Genomic DNA, 15031 nt, shown 5'->3' with positions numbered 1-15031 from the left:
GTGATGTTGAGCATCTTTTCATGTGTTTGTTAGCCATCTGTATGTCTTCTTTGGAGAAATGTCTATTTAGTTCTTTGGCCCATTTTTTGATTGGGTCATTTATTTTTCTGGAGTTGAGCTGTAGGAGTTGCTTGTATATTTTTGAGATTAGTTGTTTGTCAGTTGCTTCATTTGTTATTATTTTCTCCCATTCTGAAGGCTGTCTTTTCACCTTGCTAATAGTTTCCTTTGATGTGCAGAAGCTTTTAAGGTTAATTAGGTCCCATTTGTTTATTTTTGCTTTTATTTCCAATATTCTGGGAGGTGGGTCATAGAGGATCCTGCTGTGATGTATGTCAGAGAGTGTTTTGCCTATGTTCTCCTCTAGGAGTTTTATAGTTTCTGGTCTTATGTTTAGATCTTTAATCCATTGGCTTTCTTAAGATACTATGCTCTCTTCAGCTGCCTGACATGTATTTCTGGGTTCTCAGAGTGGCAACAGAGATCAGTCATTTTTATGAACTGAAAGTATTAAAATGAGCATAGGCTTTACTCAGCTAATTCGTGTCTAGGAATAAAGTCAGTTCTAACACAATCATTGTGTTCTTTGTGAATGATTAAGAATCAGAGTGTAAAAAATAGTGATTAAAAGGATAGAGCTTAAAATATGGATAGTTTCAGAATCACAAGAGATTATTATAATAATAATATAGAATAATAAGAGATTATTTTTTTAATGATACAACTATCTTAAAACTAACTGTATTTTAGAGTAAACATTAACTATTAATCAATAGAAACAGAAAAACATAGGCAAAACTTTCTGAGTAAGCCCTATGCATGTTAGATAATAAAAATTAACTCCTATGTTACCATTACTTAAATAACTTTTATTAGCCATTGCAAAGATAAAGACCAGATTGAAATTAGATATTTTAAAAGTGAACTGTCAAAGTTAGTTATAACATTAATAACTGGCACTAGTTTTTAATTATAAATAAAGAAAAAAAGATTAGGAGTTGTACATCACATGCTTAATATTATTAAACATCTCACCTGTGATGCTAATTTCAGGGTCCAAGCTTCTTAAAATTAATAGCATTTCATAAGTTAAAAATCAGGGTCATTATGGAAATCACAATGAACATGAAATGCCGGAATACCTCAAACAATTTAGTGCAAATATTGCATAGATATATTTACAGAAAAATTCATTGCAGCATTTTTTCAATGAAGCATTCAATGCAATATTGCAGTCTATTTAATGATAGAAAAAATAGAAAATAATCTAAAATTTAAAAAATAAGGGATTGACTAAATACCATTTTGGTAAATTCCTATAGTGTTTATATGTACGTGTAATGTATGTATTTGGGACTTCTCTGGTGACTCAGTGGTAAAGAATTCGACTGCCAAAGCAGGAGATGCAGGTTCAATCCCTGGGTTGGGAAGATCCCCTGGAGAAAGGAATGGCAATCCACTCCATCTAGTATCCTTGCCTCGGAAATCCCACAGACAGAGAAGCCTGGCAGTTAACAGTCTTTGGGGTTGAAAAAGAGTTGGATATGACTTAGTGACTAAACAACAAAAATGTATGGATTCATGGTATATTATTATGTGACAAAAACCAGTTATACAATAGCATGTATATCACAACCCCATTAAAAAAATTATATTTAATACATTTTCTCTTGGAAGTATCTAGAAAAATATGTAACAAAATATTCAGACTAGTTTTCTAGAATCTGAAATTATGAGTGACTTCTCATTTTGCTTTTCTCTACCTTATTTTCCATAATGAATTTGTTACTAATTTACATGCAATTGTAAAAGAAATCCTGCTGCTACTGCTAAGTCGCTTCAGTCGTGTCTGACTCTGCAACCTCATAGACTGCAGCCCACCAGGCTCCACTGTCCATGGGATTTTCCAGGCAAGAGTACTGGAGTGGGTTGCCATTTCCTTCTCCAATGCATGAAAGTGAAAAGTGAAAGTAAAGTCACTCAGTCGTGTCCGACTCTTCGAGACCCCATGGACTGCAGCCTACCAGGCTCCTCCCCCCATGGGATTTTCCAGGCAAGAGTACTGGAGTGGGTTGCCATCCTAAGTAACCCTTAAGATACTTTAGGAGTTGGAACAAAACTATCAGAAAATAGGAAAAAAGCCACAGCCACATGAAAAATTGTAAGGGCACACTCTCTTATCTTGATAAATGATCCAACAAACAATATTATAGAAAATCTTTAAAGTGCATAATGCTAAGCACTAATAAATATATAATTTATAGACTGCATCTAAGTTTAACTACTTATATTCTATTTGTTCTTGAGGAAAATTAAAGAAGTAAATTAGGTATAAAGGTGTAATGTTAATGTTCCCTGTAACTGAATGATCAAGTTATGAAAATTTGGTTTGGTAATTTTCCATCTAAGAATTAACTTTTTAAAAGCAGTTGACACTCTTTTATTTAGCCTTCTCCGTGTTCTAAGTTAGGTGCTACGCAAGCAAGCTGTCCAATGTCTCACTATCTTGCAAGAGAGAAAGATACATGCAGAACTGAATAATGTTTTCAATGCAGTAACAGCTTTTAGACAAAGTGCTATTCAAACACAGAGGCAGGAGTAGTGAATTCAGCCTGATATGGCAAGTTTCACTGAGAAGGTGAAATCTGAGTTGCCTCTTAAAGAATAAGATTTACTAGATGAAGATTGATGAAAGAGCTTTTCAGACAGAACAGTAAGAGCAAAAGAACAAAGTGTGAGATGTGTCAAGGGAACACCAGTTACTCCGAGTATACATATGTGTGGGTAGGTTTGTGTCATAGGGTGCACATGAGTGGGTGTGAAAGGAGCTATGTTAGTCAATTCAAACAATTAGCTATGTAAGCACAAAATGTAAAAGGTTAAAAAGGCATGAAATATGAAAATTTTTATTCTGCAAATATAGATATTGTTTCTGTCATTTAAAACTTATAGCAGGAAGGAAAGCTGCTTCTACTGGTCTCCTCTCATTTGCCTTTATATTTATCATTGCATTTAACCCTTTTCTCAACCCTAAGAAGTTAATTAATCTCAATTTACAGAGAGAAAATGGAAGCTACAAAAATTACCTTAGTCCCTAGAAAGATGAAGTGCAGCAGCAGAATTCAGAGAAGGTTCATCCAACTCCCCTAACCAGTATTCTTTCCATTATACCACCCAGTCTTTCTGAAATATCTGATTCTCATATTGCAACAAACAGAGGACACAACCCCACACAGAACACTATACCCACCACTGCCATCACCCCCAACTATCTCTGAAAGTAGATAAACAAATGAAGGGAAACAAGATACTCGTGTGAAAAGTTTATAGACTGACTGCCCTATTCAGCATCTTTTATGGTGTTGGTACTGTGATGTGAATGTGAAGATTTGCTTCAAATACCTTGATTTTTCCCAATTGTGGCCCTCAACTGTCTGGATATGGCAGTATTTCTTGAGCTGGCAAAAAAAGCTCATTTTCTGCAGTATATGAATCCACACAAAGGTATTTAAACCAAACAGCTACTTCCTCCCTTACAAAGGACTGATTTGGAATTCAGTTGGTTGCAATCCACAGGTGTTTTAGATTTTTGACAGCAGCTTCCAATAGGGGTCTGATGAGCTGTCTGTGTTACCTGCCTGGGTGAGCTTTTGCCAGGTTGAATAAACCCATTCATCCAGGAAATGCCCATGTAGTTGAAATGCTTTGTCACTTGAGTTTGCCTGTTTTCCTTTTATCTCCCATGCTCCCTGCCATGAGCCTCCACAGTGTCGTATTAATACTTCATAAGGAGAGATGAAAGCCAGCCTCTGCCAAGACATTAAAATAGAGATCCTGCTTCTTCAGTTGGTTAGATTAACATATTAAACAGTCTATTCTGTTAAGATGTATCCAACTAAAATTAGTATTTCCTTTCTCATCATCCTAGTTGTGATTTCATGAGGTTATTTTTCTCCTAGTGGTGCTCCCTCCACTTGCTCTTCTCCAGTCATCTATACACTGCTGAGCGACTGATCTGTTGTAAATGAGAATCACGTCATTTCACTCTACCTTCCCCCATTTAAAGCTGGAGCAACTCAACTCATCCTTCAATAGTCAGGCCATGTTCACCCCACAGGAGATGACCACTTTCTGGTCCATGCATCCTACATGTACATGGCCTCTACCCTTAGTATGTGTAGTTCTTTATCATCTGTTGCTCTTTGAGCTCAGGAATTCTGTCTATGTCTTTTTCACTAAGAATCTCATGTATGGCTGTCCCATCATATGTGTAAAGAAAACATTAGCTGAAAATATTAAATGAATGATTAAACAATAAGTGAATGAGAGTGGCAAAACTTCAATAGAAGGTGAAGGTAGAGGAGTCAGCAGATCTAACTGCTAACTATAGAATCTGATAAGGGTTAATGAAAATTGCTGGGATTTCTTGAAAATGATAAATGGCTAGTAGTTTTTTTTAACTTTATTTATTTAGGTCATGCCTTGTGGATTTGGGGCTTCCCTAGTGGCTCATATAATAAAGAATCCACCTGCAATTCAAGAGACCTGGATTCAGTCCCTGGATGGGGAAGATCCCCTGAAGAAGGGAATGGCAACCACTCCAGTATTCTCGCCTGGAGAATCCTATGGGCAGAGGAGCCTGGCAGGCTACAGTCCATGGAATCGCAAAGAGTCGGACACAACTGAGCAACTAACACTAACAATTTATTATAACTTTGTGACTTGCATGATCTTAATTCCCCAACCAGGGATGGAACCCATGTCCCTGCATTGGGATCACAGAGTCTTAACCACTGGTCCACCAGGGAAGTCCCTGTAGCTAGTAGCTTTTAATGCACACTTTCCTTGTTTGTAGACAGTCCTTGGTGTTTGATTTCATGGAATATCTCAGAGACTACCTCATAGAATATCCGAGTCTGCAAGTGTGTGAAAAATGCTTTATGGTGCTAAACACAGTGAATGTAAGATGTAACCTAATCTTGCTTTACCCTAGAGCTTTATGGAAAGCTCATCCTATTATGTGAATAATACTTTGGATTTTTTAAAAATTCATTTTTCTTAAGATAGCTCAAATGCTTGAAACTGCCTTTCCTCTGAGGCTCTTAAGAAATAGTAAAAATTGGAGATAAACCAAAATTATTTAATATTTTATAGACTTCTATGGATTATTTTTTCTTCTTTCTTCTCTAGAGGAGTGTAGAAGAGAATATTTTTCATTCTTTCTTCTAAAAATTTTGCTCCATTTGAATAACAGGGAAAAATGGTAGGGAGAAATCTGAAACTTTAATACAGTGGGAGATAGAATTTTCAAATTAGTAATCTTAAAAGTTAATTTCAACTATTCAATTATAAGAAATGCCTTATCCCATCAATGTGATATATATTATATATATATACACATTCATATAGTCATACAGATAGATATGACAAGAGATAGAAAGATTGCATAATAGGTATTTAAAAGGTTACTGGTGAAGGAGAGTCATTTTTAAATGACACAATTATATCTGGATAATATTTTTATATTGGATGATAACTATGTGTTAAGCCTTAAGTGACCCTAACATTCTTGAAATGATAGAGAGAAACATGATGTTTAATGATTGGTACCTCAAATGGAAAGTTTTCGTTAACTATAATCTGAATAATTCCTCTCTAATTTAGAGAAAATATTTCGTGTCTTGTTAGTGCCCCTTCATTCTTCAGCCAACTTTTTAGGACAGAGCAGGTTGAACTGTTTTATAATTTGGAGTTAACAGGGACAATAATGAGAAAGGTTTATCTTAAGGCAACGGAGGTCACTGAACAGAGACATGAGACCTGAACTAAATATATTCTCAAAGGATCATCAGTGAAGCCAACTTGAAAATTATAGAGTTTATTTTATACCAGATACATGAATAAATGTTTCTTGTGTCCAAAAACATGTGAAAACATCCATATTCTAGCTTTGCATCCTAAGAAATTTCCTCCCAAATCATGGTTCATATTACTTTCCTTATAGATGAAGACTCACATGTTCAGCTTGCTCAATTTTAATACCAAAAAATAATAATTTAACTCCAATCATCCACTCAATTTTTGGCCAAAACCTTATGTCTTTATATTTACTGCTTTCTTACCTCCACATTCAACGCAGCACCTAAATACCTTTTAAACATCTCTTAAATATGTTCTCCTTTTACCACCCCCCAACTTAAGCCCAACTCCCATGATAAATTTTCTAGGAGAGATCACTAGTAAAATGGCCATTTACTGGTTGTCTGCTTTATCTTTGGACCCTCTCCAATTCCTTGTGCATACTGCAGCCAGATCTGTCTTTCTGAAAAGCAAACTGGATTATGCCATTCTAACTCTTAAAAACCTCTAGTGTTTTTAAATTACAGTAAGGTTCAAAAACAAATGATTAAACATTGGTTACAAGTCCCTAAGTGGTCTGGCCCATCTCCCTTTCCATCATTCCTTCACCCCACTCTCATCTCTTTAGTGTCATTGACTTTCTTTCAGTCCCTCACACTTAACCAAGCTCTCTCCCTCCTACACTAGACTTTTATACTTGGTCTCTTGTCTGAAAAAATCCTTGGTCTCCTTGTCACTTGGTAAATTTTATTCTTCCTTTAAATTTCAGCTTAGCCACCTGTGACCATGACCTCTTACCTTACTCTCCACAGCACCATGGAGCTCTCTTTTATGAAACTAACCATAATTATAATTTTAAATTTATTTTATTACTAAAAAGTCTTCTTTATTGGGCTCTAAGCTCTTTGAGGATATAACCATATCTGGTTTTATTCCCTCATGCATCTCCAGAGTTTAGCCCAATAATCAGCATGTTCTGTTTTGTCAATATTTCTTAGTAATAATGGGCATGTTACCATGTACTGACATTGGAGAGAATTTTTATTTTAAGTAATGACAAATACTCAAATAAACACAAGTAGATTTTAACATAAGTGCATTACATATAGATGTCTTGAGGAGTATTATGAATTGTATATGGGTGTTTTAATATACTTCTTTCATTCCCAAGTCCACTCAGCAAACCTTACACATTTAGATTATTTGGCTTATGTCAAGACATGTGAGGCTTGAAATATGTTGTTGTCCACTTAAAATTATTAATTTCTCAGATTTGAAAGATAATTCTCATTGTATCCATCACTGGATACAATGGATTCATTAAAGGGAGCCAGTCTGGAATGAGTGTGAGATTTGGAATCAGATCTATTTGGTTTGAATCCTAGCTCTGCTGTTTATAACCTGTGTAAATTTAAGCAAACGATTTTATCTCTCTGAGCATTAGTTATGTTATCTTTAAAATTGTCATAAGGTTATTTTGTGGGTTATAATTATATATAATTACAATTATTCTATTTAATATGTACTAAATTAAAGGTCTTCAAATTGTTCTTGTTGCCCATACTTTCTTTCCTGGGAATCTGCATAGTTTGAAAGACATACCAATTATTCTCATCCCTTCTCCATATTCTATTTGAATGGACACTAGACTTTAAAACTGAAGGGAGCTAAAGAAAAAGGGCAGAAGGAGGACAAATATGCCAACCAATCATCATGGGACACTGATGTTATGTCTTATAGATAAGCTGAGAGAAAAATTAAACATCACTAGCCTTTGATGTCGGAGAAGGCAATGGCACCCCACTCTAGTACTCTTGCCTGGAAAATCCCATGGATGGAGGAGCCTGGTGGGCTACAGTCCATGGGGTCACTAAGAGTCGGACACGACTGAGCGACTTCACTTTCACTTTTCACTTTCATTTATTGGAGAAGGAAATGGCAACCCACTCCAGTGTTCTTGCCTGGAGAATCCCAGGGACGGGGGAGCCTGGTGGGCTGCCGTCTATGGGGTCGCACAGAGTGGGACACGACTGAAGTGACGCAGCAGCAGCAGCAGCAGCCTTTGATGTAGTGGTTGCTTGATTTCTAATTGCTTTTAATTTATTCAAGTTATTCATAAAATGTCTTCTTTGGGAGGAATTGGTTTTGTTTATCTGTTTCTTGAAGGAATGGTGTTGGAGGAGGTCATCGAGAGGAAGGGACTACTGGTTGACCTATGAGTTGGGCCTGGGTAATCAGAAGTTCCTCATCCCTTTCCTGGTCCCTGGAGTTATGCTTAGTTACTGCACTTGGAGCCATTTTCAAGGGTGCAACCTTGAGAGAAGAATGTGTGATTGATATCATCAGGATTGAATATGTAACTGAACCTAGTTAAGGCCTCTACCTACTCTTTTAAAATTCTGGAGGGCAATGTAGAGATCTATTCATTTTGTGGTGGCACAAGACAAGCCTCTTAGGTAAATTCCTTTGCTTGATAAACCTGCCACCTACCAATCTGTAGTGATCTACGTCTTCCTTCCATTTTTTCTTGCTCTCCATGGATAGGACCAATTTCAGATTTCACCAGGGAAGCTCCCGAGTTTTCAAACCAACAAAAGGATGTCTTCATGCTTTATGCCATAATTTCTTTCAGTGTGCACTTTCAACTTTACATGGTTCAGAAGAAAGATTAAACGGATACTACAAACATAGTAGTCAATTCACACTTAGTTAAAAATTACAAATATGGCAAATGACTGCATGAGGCTGTTTTTTAGATGGTGAGGAGATTGAGATATTCTTGAGGCTCCTAATTTTATTAAAAATTATAAGCTGAAAATGATGTAATCAATCATTTGGCTTCCCTTACTTTTAGGGAAGACTGTGGCTAGGCACAGAATCATATGGCTCACTGATTCCAGCATATTGTATGTCAAAGATAAGTTTGTAGATCAAAGTCTGGTTAGCTTTTTCTCTAAGGATTAGCCATTGTCTTTTGATGTCTATTTTTCAAGCAAGTGACTATGAGATTTTGTAGATAAATTTATTAGTAAAGAGGGACCATAAGACCGTTCACCAACCAATCAAAAATATTATGAGTTAATAAGGTACAGAACCTCTGTCTTCAGAGGAGAGGTAATAAATATGAAGTCAACAAATGATAAAGCATTATCCTTTGGCTTATTACCCATTACAATATTTTATTATTGCATATAGTTAAGAAATAGTTATAATTTTCATATAAATAATAAAAACATGCACTTTAAAGGGGTTTCCCATGCTGGCTCAGCAGTAAAGAATCTGCCTGCAATGCAGGAGATGTGGGTTTGATAGCTGGATCAAGAAGATCCCCTGGAGAAGGGTGATGCAACCCACTCAATTATTACTGCCCAGAGAATCCCATGGACGGAGGAGCTTACTGGGTTACAGCCCATTGGGTTGCAAAGGAGTCGGATATGACTGCAGTGATTAAACACACTTACACTTTAAAGATGTAGCAATAGACTGTAAAAATCTCTCTTCACGGGCATTAATTTTCACAAATTCTTCCTTGATTAATACATTACAATAGCAATTTATATGGTTAACAATTATTTAGTGCTTCAGTGTCACACTTTGTTTTTTTGGGGCTCCAAAATCACTGCAGATGGTGACTGCAGCCATGAAATTAAAAGATGCTTACTCCTTGGAAGGAAAGTTATGACCAACCTAGATAGCATATTCAAAAGCAGAGACATTACTTTGCCAACAAAGGTCCGTCTAGTCAAGGCTATGGTTTTTCCAGTGGTCATGTATGGATGTGAGAGTTGGACTGTGAAGAAAGCTGAGTGCCGAAGAATTGATGCTTTTGAACTGTGGTGTTGGAGAAGACTCTTGAGAGTCCCTTGGACTGCAAGGAGATCTAACCAGTCCATTCTGAAGGAGATCAGCCCTGGGATTTCTTTGGAAGGAATGATGCTCAAGCTGAAACTCCAGTACTTTGGCCACCTCATGCGAAGAGTTGACTCATTGGAAAAGACTCTGATGCTGGGAGGGATTGAGGGCAGGAGGAGAAGGGGATGACAGAGGATGAGATGGCTGGATGGCATCACTGACTCGATGGACGTGAGTCTGAGTGAACTCCAGGAGTTGGTGATGGACAGAGAGGCCTGGCGTGCTGCGATTCATAGGGTCGCAAAGAGTCGGACACGACTGAGCGACTGAACTGAACTGAACATCCCAGATACTACGATCATTATTTTATATGCCTAATAATCAGAAAATTTTGTTTAGGTAAGTATTTCTAAGATGTGTTTCCCAAGTGAGACTTGGAGAAGTTAGGTAACTTTCTAAAGATCTCTGCAGCTTAGTTTGTAATGAAGGTATATTTTGAGTTCAGGTTGATTCTGAAGCCTTTGATTTTGGTAAATAGTTAGAAATCAGCAGAGGAAAGCTGGTAGGAGGGCAATGTAGGATTGTTTTCAAGTAGTATTATTCTTTATATATTTCTGTAAGCATTTGATTAACATAAACAACTTAAATTCAGTAAGCTCTTTACCTCTGCATTTTCTTTGAAGGCTTGGAGGTGTGACTCTGCTGGTGAGTGCCACTGAAAGAGAATAATAGCTGAGAAGATGACTTGAGTGCTTTGTTGCTATGGAGCCAACAAGAAGGCCTAGACTGAGAGAAACTGGGATGTGTGAACAAAGATGTTGTTACATAAATCAAATCAGTCATTCATTAATTCAACGAAGCAGTAAAAACCTTTTATTTTCCAAATAAGATTTTTGGTGTAAAAACACAAAAAAATAAACAGCATAAATTCTCTGTCATTTGCAAGCTCATGTGCTAGTGGGTTTGGCAAGAAAAGTGAAAGTGTTAGTCACTCAGTTGTGTCCAAATCTGTGCAACTCCATGAACTGTAGCCCACCAGGCCCCTCTGTCCTTGGAATTCTCCAGGCAAGAATACTGGAATGGGTTACCGTGCCCTTCTCCAGGGTATCTTCCTGACCCAGGGACTGAATCCATATCTCCTGCATTGTAGCAGATTCTTCACCTTCTGAGCCACCAGGGAAGCCAGGGTATGGTAAAAGAGGAATTCATCGGTATGTAAATTAATTATTGCAATAATAAGATACATTCCATGGTAGAGGCATGGAGAAAAGTACTCTGTGCACACATAGAAGGGAGTGTTTAACTGGTTAGAGTTTCAAAAATGATTTTAACTGAAAAAGTTATAGTTCAGTGTGAGATGGAGCCCTTCAGGTGACATGGAGAAATATGAGATGATGGTTATTCTAGAAAGAAGGAATGATATATACAAAGGCATCTGGAGACTCTAAGAAGTTTGATGTGGCTGAAATGTTAAGGGTCTCAATACCCACTTATGCACATCTTATGCACTTATGCCTAAGGGTCCAAATACCCACTTATGTTAAGGGTCCCTATACCCACTTATGCACATCTTGGACTATTGAAGTTAAAACACCACACCTGCCATGGTATACCTCTCTTTCTCAATGTTTATGGACTTGGCTCATGTGATTGTGGAACTGCAGGAGCTGGTGAGTCTGAAATCTATAAGGCAAATTGGAAGTCTAGAAATTTATGTCGGAGTTGATGTTGCAATATGGATCTGAAATCTGAAGCTGGATCTCTATGTTGTCATCTTGATGCCAAATTGCTTCTTCCTTGGGAAACTTCAGTTTTTGCTCTTAAGACCTTCAAATGACTGAATGAAGCTCACTCACATCATGGAGAGATGATTCTGTTTTACTTGACGTCTATTGGTTATAAATCTTAATCACATCTAAAAACTGTCTTCACAGAAACATCTAGACTGATATTTAACCAGAGTGGGTACCATAGGCTAACCAAGTTGGTACAAAAATTTAACCATCATACCTGATAAAGAAAAACCAGCTTCTTCCTCCTTTTTTCTTACTAATACTGAGCCCAAGTCTGGTATAGATACAGAGCATAGATCATCTACTTAAAGCCCAGATGGCAGGGTTTCAAGCTTTCAGAAAACCAGGAAGGCAAACTGGAGGTGAGTTGGGATGGGCATAAAATGAAACAATTAATACTTGTTTTGGCTACTCTGCAACCACTCAAACTTTTCCCCACACTTAAACTTTCAAACAAGAATGACAAAAACAAGAATATAAAAGCAAGAACAATGCACTTAATATAATTCAGCTATCTTTTGCACAAATAAAAAACCTACTTATTCTCTCCTCAAAGGAGAAGCACCAAATCTCATCTGTTTCTGCATCTATTTTCGGGTAACGTCCATTCTACACTGCTGCTGCTGCTACTGCTGCTAAGTCGCTTCAGTCGTGTCCAACTCTGTGCGACCCCAGAGACGGCAGCCCACCAGGCTCCCCCATCCCTGGGATTCTCCAGACAAGAACACTGGAGTGGGTTGCCATTTCCCTTTCTACACTAGTACAGTTATAATCACATCTTGTAGACTAAATTATGATGTTATCAGCAAATAATTCATCCTGTATAAATTCCTATATACATTAGCAGAAGAAAGGTATATTGGAAAATAGAATCAACCTCTCTCTCACGGAAGAAAGTGCCAGCAGTTTGAGGAAAAGCGGCTGGTCTTCCTCAAGGAGGTGCTGCTGGACATCAAACGTCATCTCAACCTGGCTGAGAGCAGCAGCTACGTTCAAGTGTACCGGGAGCTGGAGCAGGCCATCCGGGGGGCCGATGCCCAGGACGACCTCAGATGGTTCCGCAGCACCAGTGGCCCTGGGATGCCCATGAACTGGCCCCAGTTTGAGGAGTGGAACCCAGACCTCCCTCACACCGCTGCCAAGAAGGAGAAACAGCCCAAGAAGGCAGAGGGGGCAGCGCTGACCAATGCTGCTGGCGTGGTGGAGTCCACGTCTCAGGCTGGGGACCGTGGCAGTGTTAGCAGCTACGACAGGGGCCAGACTTACGCCACCGAGTGGTCGGACGATGAGAGCGGGAACCCGTTTGGGGGCAGTGAGGCCAACGGAGGCTCCAACCCCTTTGACGAGGACGCCAAGGGAGTGCGCGTGCGGGCGCTCTACGACTACGACGGCCAAGAGCAGGACGAGCTCAGCTTCAAGGCCGGAGACGAGCTCACCAAGCTGGGCGAGGAGGATGAGCAGGGTTGGTGCCGCGGGCGGCTGGACAGCGGGCAGCTGGGACTCTACCCCGCCAACTACGAGGAGGCCGTCTAGCGGCCCCGCCCCCCCCAGCCCAAGCTCCTCACCCGCCGCCCCCCTCCCTGCCGCCTTACGGAAGAAAGTAGGGTTGCCTATGTTAGGCCTCATTTTTCCAATTTTTTATGAGGTTTTAGTTAATATTTGTAATTAATCCTAAATTTATGTTACTTTTGTAACATCTTTCTTATTAGCCACAGTTAAATTATTTTTTTTTTTTAGTATTTTATTTATTTTTAGCTGCATTGGATTTTAGTTGCAGCATGTGGGATCTTTTCATTGCATTATTTGGGCTTGGTTGCCCCTCGGCATGTGGGACTTAGTTCCCTGACCAGGGATTGAACCCTCATTCCCTGCACTGCAAGATGAATTCTTAACCACTGGACTACCACTGAAGTTCCCAATTATTGTAGATTACTACTTACGAGTTTCTGGTTTTCTTTTCTAAATATAACTATTTTAATTTGTAAAGTCTTTTTTCATATCATTTTTTAAATCAAATATTGGTATGTAACATTTCCATTATTATTTATCCCAAAGTTTTTTAAAAATTTCTGTGAACTTTTTTCACCAGTGAGATATTTAGAAGTGATTTTAAAATTTCTCCAGAGTCTTGGTAATAATTTTTTGGATATGACTTCTAAAGCACAAGTAACAAAATTAAAAATAGGCAAGTGGGACTATATCAAATTAAAAAGCCACTAGAAAGCAAAATAAACCATCAACAAAGTGGAAAGACAACCTATGGAATGGGGAAAACATATTTGCCAACCATATATCTGATAATGGGCTAATATCCAAAATATATAAAGAGTTCATTAAACTCAATAGCAAGAAAACCCAAATGACCCAGTTGAAAAAAGGCAAAGGACATGAATAAATATTTCCTCAAAAAAGATATGTGAAAAGCCAATAGATACATGAAAAGATGCTCAGTATCACTAATCATTCAGATCAGATCAGATCAGTCACTCAGTCCTGTCCGACTCCTTGCGATCCCATGAATGGCAGCACGCCAGGCCTCCCTGTCCACCAACTCCCGGAGTTCACTGAGACTCACGTCCATTGAGTCAGTGATGCCATCCAGCCATCTCATCCTCTGTCGTCCCCTTCTCCTCCTGCTCCCAATCCCTCCCAGCATCAGAGTCTTTTCCAATGAGTCAACTCTTCACGTGAGGTGGCCAAAGTACTGGAGTTTCAGCTTGAGCATCATTCCTTCCAAAGAAATCCCAGGGCTGATCTCCTTTAGAATGGACTGGTTGGATCTCCTTGCAGTCCAAGGGACTCTCAAGAGTCTTCTCCAACACCACAGTTCAAAAGCATCAATTCTTCGGTGCTCAGCCTTCTTCACAGTCCAACTCTCACATCCATACATGACCACTGGAAAAACCATAGCCTTGACTAGACGAACCTTTGTTGACAAAGTAATGTCTCTGCTTTTGAATATGCTATCTAGGTTGGTCATAACTTTCCTTCCAAGGAGTAGGGAAATACAAATTAAACCACAGTGAGACAGTACCTTATGCCTATTAGAATGACTGTCAATAAAAAGACAAGAGGTAACAGATGCTTGTGTAGATGTCTCTGTTGATGGGATTATAAACTAGCTCAGTCACTATGAAAAATTGTATGATACATCTTCAAAAAGTTAAAAATAGAAATACTTTAATTCTACTTCTGGGCATATGTCCAAAGGAAACAAAAACTTTAACTTGAAAAAATATATGCATCCCCATGTTCATAACAGCATTTGTTTTCCATAGTCAAGACATGGAAATAGAATTGACCATCAATGGATGAATGAATAAAGAATTTGTAGTATATATAAGCAATGGAATATTATTCAGCCATAAAAAATTGAGGAAATTTTACCATTTGTGACAACATGTCTGTCCTTTAAGATATTGTGTGAGGTGAAATAAGTCAGACAAAGAAAGCCAACTACTGTATGATCTCACTTACATGAGGAATCTAAAAAGCAAAGTCACAGAAAGAGAGATCATACTTGTGGT

General features: G+C 38.3%; 1 pseudogene across 1 annotated transcript; it reads left to right on the top strand.

Moving 5' to 3' along the window:
* Positions 1-11315: 11315 nt before the first annotated feature.
* LOC147375880 (protein kinase C and casein kinase substrate in neurons protein 1 pseudogene) lies at positions 11316-13084 on the top strand (annotated as a pseudogene). The gene is made up of 3 exons (XR_015161411.1): positions 11316-11381; positions 12061-12101; positions 12398-13084. The product of XR_015161411.1 is annotated as a protein kinase C and casein kinase substrate in neurons protein 1 pseudogene (transcript).
* The last annotated feature ends 1947 nt before the right edge of the window (positions 13085-15031 follow it).

This window comes from Bos grunniens, chromosome 3 (genome assembly GCF_055505025.1).
Source record: "Bos grunniens cultivar Pamir isolate PY7600 chromosome 3, Bosgru_T2T1.0, whole genome shotgun sequence".
Classification (NCBI taxonomy): Eukaryota; Metazoa; Chordata; class Mammalia; order Artiodactyla; family Bovidae; genus Bos; species Bos grunniens.
The sequence above is the reverse complement of the archived record's forward strand: the minus strand, read 5'-3'. Positions and strand labels throughout refer to the sequence as shown.